Source organism: Microchirus variegatus (assembly GCF_963457635.1).
Source record: "Microchirus variegatus genome assembly, chromosome: 2".
NCBI lineage: Eukaryota > Metazoa > Chordata > Actinopteri > Pleuronectiformes > Soleidae > Microchirus > Microchirus variegatus.
This window is the reverse complement of record NC_139803.1, coordinates 9,757,622-9,771,694: the sequence shown is the minus strand read 5'-3', so window position 1 is coordinate 9,771,694 and position 14,073 is coordinate 9,757,622. Positions and strand designations below refer to the sequence as shown.

The 14,073-nt window shown below is 42.5% G+C and overlaps 1 protein-coding gene across 1 annotated transcript in view; it reads right to left on the bottom strand.

Annotated features, from left to right (window-relative positions):
- The window catches only part of LOC310943323 (claudin-4-like), a gene marked incomplete at its 3' end in the record, with an annotated part of 222,219 nt that overhangs the window by 53,477 nt on the left and 154,669 nt on the right, over positions 1-14,073 (bottom strand). The window lies entirely within an intron of this gene.

Below are 14,073 nucleotides of genomic sequence, written 5' to 3'. Positions count from 1 at the left end.
GGGAACCTAATGGGTCACATATTCAGGCTTTTTTATGTCTTCTTATGTGTTGTTGAGTCAAAGTTATGATCATATTTTTTGCAGTGATATAAAGTAGCAGTAATTGTGCAGAAGTCACAAATAAGTTTTTTATTATCTTTTTGTTCATAAAATGACTCAAGTGAACTTTGAACTGTAACGTATTTCACAAATTCAATCCAATTTTAGACATTTTGAGTACTTTTTCTGTGGTGTGTTTATAGGTTGTGCTGAAAAAAGGATATAAGACTCAATATTGCACATTCTTATAGTCTCTTTATATACAGTACTGTATGTTTTAAAATGCTGTGTTTGTGAAGGGTTAAAGTAAGAGTAAGTCTCCAGGAAATGAATGTAAGTCAACACAGTGCCCTCTGGATTCATGGAAACCTCTATATATGTGTGTGTGTCCACCTAAGAGCGAGGATGAGTCACCCAGTCATATCCAAAATGAAAGTGTTCCTACATTTTGTGGGCACATCCATCATGTCTCCAGCAGGTGCATGTAGGTCAGCAAAGTGGCCGCGCTGCACAGCTAACGGGTTAGCGTCTCCACCGGCCCCTCGCGGTCTCTCTACCTGTCACTAATCCAGTAATTAAAGCATTTTATGGTCTGTAGACTGCAGCGCCCAACAAGCGCTACAGAAGTTACCGAGGCTGAAGTCATTACATGCTGTCAGGCACATTTTCTTCACTTATCTGACAGATTACAAACAGAGCAGGTGAAGCCTCGCCGACTCCATGTCCTGGTTTCATCCTTTTAATTCAAACAAGGGTTTCATTATTCTAACACAAGGCTTTTTCTAAATGTTAACATCAACCGTAATCTATGCACTAATGAGACCGTGCTATCTAAAATGTCTCCATAATTCAGCTTGTAAAGGAAATGAAGGAGCTACAAACAAGTGGGGGGGAAAAAATGATGCTTGATGCCGCGGTGTTTAGTTTAGTTTGATCGTATTTCAATGTATCACTTACAATGAAGACAAAAAACTGCTGTGTTTCCAAAAAATCTTTTAAAAGTTGACAAACTAACACAGCTAAATTAACAATATAAATCAACAAAAGCACCAAATTGTTTTGTATTCTAACATTTATGACTTCCAAGAGGTCCATGTTTGGCACACCTGAGTCTTCATCGACTTCATAAAAGTTGTATTTGTTGATATACTCCTTTAATTGTTATTATTATTTCATATCTGTAGAATAGTTTATATTCACAATCATGCCTGGCAGTGACAACTTTATTTTCCTGCAGATACAAATGCAATTTAGTGTTAAACTATTCCAGTTTTCTCTTTCTTATCCTTGCCTTTCCCGATTAATCGAGTATTTGTTTGTTCAGAAAAAATGTAAGAAAATATTGAAAAGTGTTGATCTGTGTTTCCCACAACCTGGAAATGATGTTCTATCCATGTCTTATTTTCTGCACAATCCAAAGTGTTTTCAGTTTAATGATTTCTTTGTCAATTAAGAAGCTGAGAAATTAGAAAGTGTGTTTTAATTATTGAAAAACACTCAAACCAATTCATTTAGTAATGGATTAATAATTGATTAATCGTTGCATTCCTACTTTGGATTTCCAGAATCATTGCGTTGCGTGCAATCATTTTTTGTTGTACTTTTACAAATGAACGACTCAAATGTGGACAGGATGTATTCCTCTTTGGCCTCATTTCACAACCCGAAATGTTCCTCAACCTACGGAAAGTTAGTGCCATTTTTTTTTCAGTTTTCACTATCTCGTCTCTGCCTCTCGTGGAAGCAGCTGACAAGTTTATATCTCTACCTCCCCTCACACACATGCACACACACTTCTTCTTCTTCCAAAGGTCTGGATGTTAAATCCAGTTGTCAGGGTTGCATTATTCATGAGCTGCAGATGTGACCTTCACTGGAGGAACTTTAAAGTTTTGCCCCTGCACTTCAAGGTTTTGTGTTTAACACAGGACACATAGTGTGTGTGTTTGGAAAGAGTTTGAAAGTGTTTGAAAGTGTGTGTTGTTGTTTTTTTCTCTGTCAAAGCTCATTGTTTGGTTGGATGACCTTTGAGCTGAAATGTCCAAAAGTCAAGCCAAAAGAGTGTTTAGTTCCCAGTCCTTATTCAGTAATAATGAACTTGTTCACCTTTGTCAAACACTTACCTGCTGAACCCTGTTCTGATCATACTGCTGAATGTACATTTAAGAGAGTAACTCTATGAAGTCTTCTGTGTCAGTGTAGTAAGGTTTTCTCAATCTAAACAAAAACAGAAGAGCGAGTTTGATTGTATCGTGAAACCAGCGTGGGGTGACGGTAAATGTTCTCCAGGGAGAGCTTTGGCGGCAGAATGAACAGCAGATCCTCAATAAGTGGTTGTGTTCCCTCCCATTTATCTGGACTTGGGATCGGCAGTACGAGTACACTGCATGTGCCCCCCCCCCCTGTGGCTGAAGTCAATTTAGAGTGTCTAATTAACAATGAGTGATGGGGATTGGGCACCTTGCTCAGGGGTACGTAGCCTACCGTTGGCCTGGTGGGGATTGAAACCTGCAAACCCTCCAGTTTGAAGCATAATTCTCTTCCACTTGGCCATGGGCTTCCTATCCATTATGGACAAATACAATAATATCTAATACCCATTAAAATTTTTGCAAAGCCTGAACCCCCCCCAACAAAAAATGTCCAGTGCAGCATCTGTAACACACATAACTCCTACACCTTTCCTCCTACACTCTGTCATGTGCATTGTTTGCCAGGGCAGTGAGCTGAAGGCTGAACGACTAACCACCGAGACTGTGAACAGAATATGGAGCAGTTTCCATTCATTGTCTACCGCTTTATCCTCCGCATGAGGGTCGCAGGTGACGGAGCCGTTTATACAGCGTAAAAACAATACCTCCACTCGAAATGAAACGAAGTGCGAACAGATACGTTGGAGAAATATTATTTTCATAAGTTATATTTATATTTAGCCATTTATATTTACATCAGGAGTGGGACTTCCTTGTGTTAGAATAATGAGACCCGTGTTTGAATTAAAAGGATGAAACGAGGACATGGAGTCATTATGCTCCACTATAATGATAATGAGGCTGCCTGGATTTATTTTTGATTTTATGGCTGTAGAATCGTCAAAAAACACTTTCAATGAGTGAGTGCTTCTGCTCCTTTTTCCAAGATAACTTTCCCTTTCGATATCTGGAAGTTATTCAACCCTTTAGGAATTACGGCACTGAGAAGCTGACGTCACAAATGTGTCATAGTAAACAGTCCAACAGTCCAAAAGAAGGGTTAACCTGTCCATCATAGTCTATAATCTGGTTTTCATACTGGTGCTCCCATCTGCTTCCCCGAAACAGGCAAACGGGAGCCATGTACTATATTAATTACCTCATTCATCCACTCAAAAAGAAGCTAAACTGTCCCTTTTAATCTGCATGAAGATTGTAAATGTAATTTTCCACAATGTCAGATACGGTCAGAGTCTTCGGAAACCTGATTTTCGGTCGTCGTTACCGCAGGACTTGGCAGGGATTGAACAGATTATGACCATATGTAACTACTAATGACAATGAGTTTGAATTTGGTGCAATTTTAAAGCTTTCTTAAATTCCCATAGCCGCCAGGTTGCTCTGTCATGATGGAACAGAACAGGAAACAAGTTCAAGCACCTTCATAGTAAGTAGACCTATAATAATAATTGGAATAGACACAGCAGAGGACAGTGTCCTCTACAGATTTGTGTTGCAGTATAAAGACAGACAGTCGTATCACCAATTTGAATTTTATCACCGCAGGACTCGGCTACAACCACAAACTTTGGCAACCTTCGAGATAAGCCTTTCATTTTGATAAATGCACCACAGTGAAGGGGGGCGGGGGGCTGTCACACGCACACTATTACCTTTCGCCATCATGGAGGAAATAAACTGCCATACGTGAACATTGAAATACTGCTCCACGGTGACCTCAGCAGAGACTCTCTCTCATTCCACCTGTCATCGAGCTGCTTCGCACTGTCATTTTATTTATTTTCCTCAAGACATTTGACTTGATCTGAGTTCTTGGGCGTCCCGGTGAGCTTCCACTGTACATCATTCCCTTTTCTGTTTCTCTGCAAACTTCCCAATCAACAACTCCACTTATAAAAAGAAAGAATCCAGCCTGTCACTTCAGGCTGTCTCAGTGAATTAGAGTTTAAAGCTCAGATGGAAGTACACAAACAGAGATGCTAAGACCTTTGTAGGAAAAACCCAGCACAGGCCACTTTTGACTTACATGACTCCCTCTGTGGCTCTATTTTATGATTTACACTTACCCCCCCTTGACTCCTCTCTTCATATTTGTGAAGACTGAGCTTTTGTCAATTTGCCAATACTCCCAGGTCACTTGGCAGGTTTCAATTGTGAATGTATAATCCATGTGTGTTAGTCATTGAGCAGCGTGCTGCTGCAACACGGTGAATCAGGACACGGAAAAGAGTCAATTTCTTTGACTCAGTGGAGAGAGTTTTTTAAGGAAAGGCTGCAGATATTCTATTATATGACCGTTTTTCCTTACTATTATCTGCTAATGTTTTGTCTGCAGTTTAAATGTGATACATTTGAAATGTCTACAACAGCAACCTTGAGCCACTGCTTGAGCGCGGTTCAAGTAGGCTGCCATAATTTGACAAAATACGGAAATAAGACGCTGCACTTGCACTGTGTTTGTGCAGACGTACACATCCTCGAACAGAGCTGCTGCACCATCTGTTTTAGTTTTATAAATTTCAGGTCCTGTCTCGTTCTGTATGTCTGATGCTTATCAGCTTCCTGTTTCCTCTGCTGACACCCTGTGTGTTAAAGTGCTATTATCGGGTGTGTATTTTCAGTTTAACATGTTTCCTTAATCTTGGTCATTGTCATTTTTGTCTTGTCGTACATATAGCATTTTTAAATATCACAAACGCATGAGAAAACTGTACCCAACAAGTGTATGATGTTAACTGACCACATATTACATCAGACAATTTTCTACTTTGATATAATTTATATCATTTAAAAAAGAAAATAACAAAAAAAAAAAAAACACAAGTATTATCCAGCATAGTGCAGGAAATGTAAAAATAGCAACTGGAATTAGAGCATTCTCGTATTTAAACTTACTATACCATTAAAAAATATAGAATTAAAATCTGATTATGAAATTATGATTGACTATAAAACCATTGCCTTGGAGGTTAAGCTGCAAATTCTGTCATGAGGCACCATCACTTTACCTTTATTTGTCCCCTTCCCCCTGCTGAAGAAAGCCCTTCAGTACCATGGACAGCACTCAGTGAAAATCAGCACCACAGATGATTTGTATGAGGATTAAAGGGCAGGTTTAATGGCCTTGTAACTCTGGATTGGTCTAATTTCCCCCGCGTGAACATAAAGGAAAACCTGCTCAAAATCCCTGGTTATACACAGCTTGTCTGTGAGCACTGGGATTAATTATTCAAGCCTTTACTTTTCACTGACACCTCCCTCTCTGTAACAGTGGCCCCATCTCCTCGATGTAGTGCAGGGAAACAGTTAAATGGGTCTATATAAGTTGCTGCCAACCACGTTTACTTTTAATGGGCAAAAGCAGGCACAAGAGACACAGTTTTTTGATACGGAGGCAAACAAACGACTGCTGCTGCTGCTGCTGTTGCAGTCCCTGGTGGAAGGAAAACGAAGCTTCATGCCACGGGTTATGTAGGAAATGTAAATTGGATATAGTGTGGTGGTGATTTGTTCTAATCAGGAGCAGAGGAAGAAAATGCAGACAGTGGTGGAGACTGGAGAAGACAACAGGCGTAGAGTTTCAAGCTTGAATCTGGAGATGTTTGTCCATGGAGAGGATTGGAAAGATTGGGGAGGAAAGAGGACAGAGGAGGAGGAGGAGGGAGGGAATTAGACTCTGCATCATTTAAGTGTTGCGGCTGATGTCATTTCCTAAGCACCATAATCGGTCATCAATGACTAAGAAAGCTGCGAAGAAGAGCTGAATGAACACACACACACCTTCACATGTCCAGGGGACAGAGAGCGTGGCTTCAGTGGTCCACTGAAACCTAAGTTAGTTGGACTCTCTCTCTCTCTCCATCTCCCTCACTCCCTCTCTCTCTTACTCACTCACTCACTCCTGCGAGAAGGAGGGCAGCTCAAACTGAACATCGCATGCTCCGAGCTCACCTACACAGTCTCCACAGTCGCACGTCTTCTGCTCCACATGTGGCCCCCCCTTTGCTGGACCGGACCAATAAATAGGTTAAACTCTGTCGGCGACTGTCAGCTGTCAGTGGTCAGGAGATCACCGTCCGCGCGTCCATCTCGCCGCTTGTGAGGGCCGACCTGCGTTCTCACTCACGGCTCTCAACCGGGAAATCTGCCTCTCTTTGTCCGCCTGGATTCGGTGAGATTTAAATCCCCTGCTTCCCACTGTCATAAAAGGCGACAGCAGCAGCAGCAACAGCAGCAGCTCTTTTGAGACCCAGACCCGTGGGCGGTAGGGTGGCGTCTGGATGAGGATCAGCAGGCGCTCTTCACTTCTCTGCTGCTTCATCCCAACAACACCCCCCCCAATTCTCAAGATATGGCGATGAGAAGAAGTGAGACGTAGACAACGGATGGGAGGCCATACATGTGGATCTGGACTTCAGCTAAAAAAGGACAGAATCTCCTTGTCAGCAGCAGCAGCAGCAGCACCTCCTCCACCTCCTCCTCCTCCTCCTCCTCCTCCTCACAGCATAACCAGTTGATATCCTCTTGTAATAACTGTCAAAAAAGTGTTGAGCGCATGACATACTGGTGAATCCCGGAGACCAAGTCCAACACAGGGACTGAATGAGTCCATCTTTGGCTGTCGGACGGACTCCTCAAGAGCGCAGGACGGATGCAAAGAGACTAAAAAGAGAGACGTCTTGGCAATTCAGAGCAGCAGCATCAGCAGCAGCAGCAGCAGCAACATCTCCTCCGCCAACGCCGCTCCACAACCGAGCGGGGTGAATCTCACAGCGGGGGGAAAGCAGTCGTTTTCACGGGCAGGTATGTGTGCACTTCATTAGCATGTCTTCAGCTGGGGTGGCGTGCGAAAGGTGATGAGGGTGATTACCGCGGTGGCGCGGATGCGGCCGCAGAGCCGCCGCACCTGTTGTGATCTGTGCGAAATGTGTTGGTCCACGCGAGCGCTTATGCGTGTACACAGACGCGCGCGTGTGTGTGTGTGTGGGTGGGTGATGATGGTGGCGAGTGTTGTTTTAATGGCTGACAACACAGTACGTGTCTCTCTATTTAGTTTTCAATCGACTGTTTTCAACTGCTCCTGAAAATCTCCCTCCAGTTCGCTCGTGCAGTGCGCGGCGCGCGTCAGTGCGCGCAGTGTGGGTTCGCTCGGTGTGATTGGGTGATTACAGGTCCACGATCACACGCACTCCCATACATGTAATTACTGTATAATTGCATCAACACGCAAAGTGTCACAGTTGTGTTCTCCCTGCCTTCATCAGCAAAAGGTCCACTCAGGCTTTGATGGATGTGCACGCGGGCTGCAGCTGTGTCCAAGTCCATATAGTTATAGTCATGGTGGTCAAATCTGTCACCACATTCATCATGTCATGCCCTGGAGGAGATCAGTGGATGGTGTAAGTGCGTGGATACTGGGTGGTCTATGTATGTGTGTGTGTGTGTGTGTGTGTGTGTGTGTGTGTGTGTGTGTGTGTGTGTGCGCGCGCGCGCGAGCATTTTGGGGGGAATAATGGAGCGCGCATAAGTTGTGTTTTTTTAAATTCTCGTGTGGTTCCTTCACTGCAGCGAGGGTGACATGATTATTTGGAGCATGCTTTTGAGTCCACCTGCGCTCCCCTCACACTGCAGATGCGCGCAGCGTGGCAACTCTTTTATGACCAGGTGGTGCCCAAGTACCAGATAAACGGCATAAACCTTTATTTAAAAATAAATAAACAAATAAATAAACCATTCTTTCTGAATTGGAGAAATGTAGCTGCTCACAGAGGAAGATCTCTCCTGTTTTGAATGATGAAGCCATAATGTCACCACAGATGATGAATGTCAATCCAGAGGCAAACTTTGTCATTTAACTTAATTGTCATCCTTTATAGTCCACATTTATTTTAAGTGCTGTAGTGCTTCTTAATAAGTCGCTTCAGCTGAATACTAGCAGGTTTTTTCTAACATAACCTTATAATACAACAACATATGCAGTAATCTCAATTCTAAATGAAAAATTGTCTGCGATTTAAGTAAATAAATAACGTCATGACACTTTCTATCCCATTCCCATTGGTTAAAAAACATGTTTTAATCCCAGGTTCAAACTGGTTTTTGACCAGTGGAAACATGATTGACCGGCATTCACTCCGGTCAAGTGACTAAAAGCTAATTTCTTCATATTCTGCCTCAGTATGGCAGAGATTCCTGCATCATCTCTAATGCTGTGGTCCACATGGTGGAGAATGGAGAACCTGAGGGCTTTCCAGCGTGGGTTCTCTCCAGGGTCTCCGGTTTCCTCCCACGCTCCAAAAACATGCAGATTGGGGATTAGGTTAATTGGACACTGACATGTGAGCGTGACTATCATTTGTCTCTGTATGTTTGCCCTGTGATGGTGGTGAGACTTGTACACGGTGTACTCCGCCTTTCACCCAATGACAGGTTCAAGGCTCCTGCAGCCCTCATGTGGAGGTGTGCATTCATTTACTGACTGGGGGCAGCACTTAATAGTTTCTCATTATATCATTAGGTACAAAATTGCAGCACTGACACAGAGCTCCTGTATTTCTTCCTCCTCCGATTCAACCTGATGCACACCCTGTGATGCAGAGGTGAAAAACTGGCAGTGGGAATGAGAGAGACTGTTATACTGCCCTGTTTTCCACAGCTGCATCTTAATTTCTTCCAAACTGAATATCAGGCCAACTGACAAAAGACCAATGTCACACACACACATAGTCTCCATCCTCCTGTGCAAGAGCATTGGCTCAGCTGGTTGTTGGAGGCAGATAGGATGCATGAGGGCTTATTGGACGACCCTGCATGACCTATACAGCAGAGGCTGGAGGTTTTTACAGTTGACAAATCAATAATATGTAGCGGCAGCAGACGAGACGTGCAGTGCCTTCACCGAGGGAAGATAGCACCATAGAGTTGGTGGTTCTCAAACTTTCAATACCAAGTACCACCTGAGAAGTAACACCATTATCACCAATGTTAAAATACATGGTGTAGTCATCATCCTCTTCCTCAGACATTGGTAAAGTGAAATTAGTTTAAGATGGAGTGAGCGATAAGGTGACTCTAATTGTTATTATGTAATTATTGAAATTGAAATTATCTTATTCTTATTATTCCAATAAATTAATGAGGATTTCTGTGACTTCTTACCTGGTGAAAATTTACGTCTGAAAGTGGTTCGTCAAACGAGTGTGCTGCACTAAAATTGGTACACATGTAGAAGGTTGGGATGAAAAAAAAAATACCTTATGACCACGATCCAAAACCAACATGAAGGCCACCATCTTGGATTGAACTGTGATTTTGCCGTTTTTTGCACCAATAGTATTTATTTTCATTATTTGGTCACTTCAGTAGAACAGTAGTTCCAGCAGAGGACGCTTATGTACCACTGGTGCTACGTGTGCCACTGTTTGAGAACCATGGCCATATAGCCTGAATTAAAAAATGGTCGTTGTCTTCCTCTGAAAAGTCAAGCCAGGACAGATGTATCAGTTAGCCACCACGGGCGCCTAAAGAGTTCAGTGATTTATAACGTCACTAAACATTCTCCTGAGGAGTTAATGGTCTCAACCGCTAAAGTTTCCAGTCTTCCTCAATAGCACACGGCATCAGTCTCACAAATGATGTTATTAAGAGGAAAACTGATGCCACATAATATGAGTGGACACTCCTGTGATTGACAGCTGGTGTCCTGGCTGCTGATGATGTCTGTGAATTTCCAGTTGCAAAAGCTGACATGGTGCTGTGGCCACGTCTATGGAGACAAGTACATCAGAAGCGGATATCACAGTTGGGGGGGGCAGCTGCCTGTCTTTGTCCAAGGTGACTTGAAAAAGGACTCTGAGCAGAGGCAGTAAAGCATATTTTGATGGATTCCCATTGACGCAACACATGTTTTCTATGTGAACAATAACGTTTTGTTTTTGGCGTTGTGCGATGACAAATTATTGGAGAGTTGCCGTTCGCCTGCGTCCAACTATAATTCAGCTGATCGACTGTGAGCTACGGTTCTTGGCAGGCGGCAGGCGGGCTTCGTCTCCAAACTAGAGAAGATGTCTGATGTTTTCGTGGCTCGCAGTAGAAAGGGGGGGAAAATTATTTGATTTATTTGGCTGACTGTTTGGCCACCACGATGGATGTCACGCATATATCAGAGAGACGACGGAGGAAGTTTAATCTACATGTTTGTGTAATCTAGCTTGATGGGCTTTGAATAGCTGATGTGCATGTGCTGTTTTAAAAAAAAAACATGTTATTGTGACCCTTCAGCTTTTTCCCTGTCGTTCTGTTAATGCATTTTTCCTCCATGGGGACGGAGCAACGTGAGGACCAAAAAACAAAAACATGTTTCTCCTCTCTCCTTGTTGCCTTGCTCGGTTTCTCCTTTCCCTTCATCTTAGCCTTTCCCCTTCTTTTCTAAGGTTAAATTGTCTCTGATCACTGTGCTGCAGACTTGAAACTGGGCTCCCTGGGGTGCAGGTGACCCCACAGTTCAAACACTGTCAGTCAAGCCCACTTTCATTTGCGCCTTTCATCCCCTTCACAGCCCTGACACACCATCACACCCAGTCTGTCCGTCGGCCTTTCTTTTCCGACACCCTTCTTCCTCTCCTCGACCGAAAGAGATGACACTTGTTAGATCGAGGTTTCCCTTCTAAAGCTCGTCCTTGTCAGCTCTCGTATCCATCTCTGTAACAATGGTGGAGAAACCGCAATCTAAAAATACATTGGAGAGGAATATAGAAGAGAAGAAGAAGAGGGAAAAACCAGCAAGTGACTGGATTTCATGTGTATGAATGTTTTTTTTGTTTTTTTTTGCCATGAGTGAGTGGGTGTTTCTGTAATGGGAACAAGTGTGAGAGCAGATGGGCTGTTAAAATACATTCTTATATTAATTCCATATCATATGTCTGAATAATTTGTTCAGTGATTAATTCATCACAGGATCCTGCTTCATGTGACGATTTCTTAATATTGTTAAATTTACTGTAAATCGTTTTCTTCTCTTCAACTAATCTTGTTCTCCACCATAAAAACCCTTGTATAGATCCATATTCCCTTATTATTGCTTATTTTAACCATAGCTAAGTGCTTTTGCCCATTTTTCCTGAATAACATCCAATATCTGACAGTTATTTACAATTTGCTGCATGTTAAAAACACCATGGTTGTACATGAACAAATTAAAATTGTTAAATTTGACATTTTAATATATAAAACATATTTACAGTAATATTTTTTGAGTCTCTCAATGTTTCTCAGTGTGCAAAAACAGGTGTTCTTCCCACTCTCCCCTCTGACGCCAATTCTACCGGCTTTCTGCAACAGCAGTGAAATTACCGTAATAACCTCACGTTGGCTTTGACGTGCAACTTCTCTTTTTCCCGATAGCTCAAAACATCACGTAACTACAGCAATGCAAACGTGTCGTCAGCAATGCTCAGTTTTTACAGGGTTAATAATCCCTGTCTAAATGTATCTCGTACACGGATGCATGTGGACACATTCGCACAAGGAAAACAACACGCATAAATAATCCATAGTGTCTGTATAGATTCAGTTTTCCGAGGCACTGGAGCACACAGCATGTTTTTTAACCGCACTGAGAGCCAAACGTGTTTGTCGCTGCTTTAAATGGTCACACTTGAGGTGAAAAGAAAATGAATACATTGTGCCTATTTTTAAACATTCATACTTAATAGTTCTAGTTGTTTTTGGCTGTTTCTGGTCCCGTTTCTTGTCTAGGTGTGTAGTGGGTGTAATGTAGAGTATGTGAATATTTACCGCCACTAACAAGGTTATATTTTCGACCATATTTAGTCTGTGGGTAGCATAAATCAGAGAGTAAAGCGTGGTTTTGATTACATTTTTCTTGGGGATGAAGGTTATGGCCCAACAGAGGACATGGATATTTGATGGTGATTCATAAATTGATCAAATTTCAGGCATTTTTGTTTTTGTAAGCTTGGGGATTGAATCGGAACTGAACATCCTTGGGTGGAGGTTTTTGTGCTTTCGCTACATTTCAGTGTTGGATTTCGAGAAATAATTTGAATTTGTCACACACAGTTTCCGCTTCTCTGAGATTTCAAAGCAGCACGACTATCTTAAAACACAGCTGTGACAAAATATTGTCAGTTTAACCAATAAAAAGTATTATTTATTTACACACTATTTCCTCCAACAACTCTTCTGTCGATTCCTGTCCCATATGGTGACCTACCACTTTTCTTTGACATGTTCTGCCCTTTGTTTTATTACGACGAGACGCGGATTTTTATCTGCCAATGTGAAAAAGGACATCTGTGCGATTGCATGTTGTAAAACAAACCCCGGATGCCACATAAGGTTAAATGCAGCGGAAAGGGGGGGCTGCCAGTATATTCACAGTTATGGCCTCAACTTGCTCGTTTAATGAAATCCTAACTTAATTAAATCTCAGAAATAAATGTGCTGGTAGTTCTTTTGATGTTAAAATGCTCTACATTGAAGCTTAAAGGGAGATTGTGACTGAAAGAGACGATGGAAACATTATAAAATATAGTGTAACAGAAGTAGAGAACATGGATGTCGGTTACGCCGTAATAAATTCAACTTTTTGTTGTGATTTTGATTCTTTTCATAGGTTTTAATCTCTTTCGTCAACATTTGCTAAGACTTGTTGAGCCTGTGCTTGACTGAGTTGAATATTGCTGTGATTCTAATGGTGGTTTTCCACAACATGGTCCCAGCGCCACTGGCCTCGGCACAGTGTGGTTATTTTGCTTTTCCATTACCGATAGTACCTGGTACTTCTGAGCTGAGCCAATACTAAACCTGACGTCGTCAAATCTGCCGTCACAGGAAGAGTCATGAGCGCGACATCCGACACAAGAATCAAACCGAACAATGCCGAACTGTAGATCAGTTAAAAATCCTGCAAAAATGTAATCTCCATAATCTCTAACATTTAGCAAAGAAATGTGTAAAATCTCAATATTTAACAGAGCAGTCTGGTGTATTTAGCAGATTTAGTCTGTGCTCTGGTCATGGAGGAAGTACTGGACAACTCTATTTAATTAACTGATTCTATTGACTCAGTTACACCAAAAAGACCTGCTTTACAAGTCACGAGTCACTCGTTTGTGTGTGTATGTGTGTGTGAGAGAGAGAAAGAGTTGGTTGAGATATTTCTTTATAGCCGAGGCATTTCTCAGTGGTCACTCGAGTGCCTTCGATGTGCAGGTGGGACGAGAGCAGAACCTGGAACAGATGGACCGCAGAATACATTTTCTCAGAGCGTATACACCTCTCTGCACACACACACACACACACACACCTTTCTTCACACTTACTGCTCACTGTCTGTCTCTTGTCTCATGCGCACAGACACTGTCAGACCCGCTGTCCTCTACAGATCGCCGGAGCAGACCGAGCACAGCTGCCCCACAGCTCTTACACTTTTGACACTGTCTTTATCTCTAAGCTCAGTCTGTGTCCCTTTTCTCCCTAAATACCCCGATTTTCCTGTACATCCATGAAGGATTTAAATCGGGAGAGTAGAGTAGAGTTGTGTTTACCATGTTCCCACATTCTATCTCCATCCATTCTCTTGCCAGCAACCTGCTCACAAAATCCCCCTCGGGATGTCCGTCTTCTCCTCCCTCCCCTATCCGCCACTGTCTTCCTCACTTAAGTTCAGTTCGCTCCACTCTGCACCCGCTGACGAGAACATTACATGAAGCATATTGCCAAAGTGACAAAATTCTTACACTAGGAAATCCCTCAGAGCGACAGCTCTCCTGCATCAAAGCGGAGAATCGCTCCGATC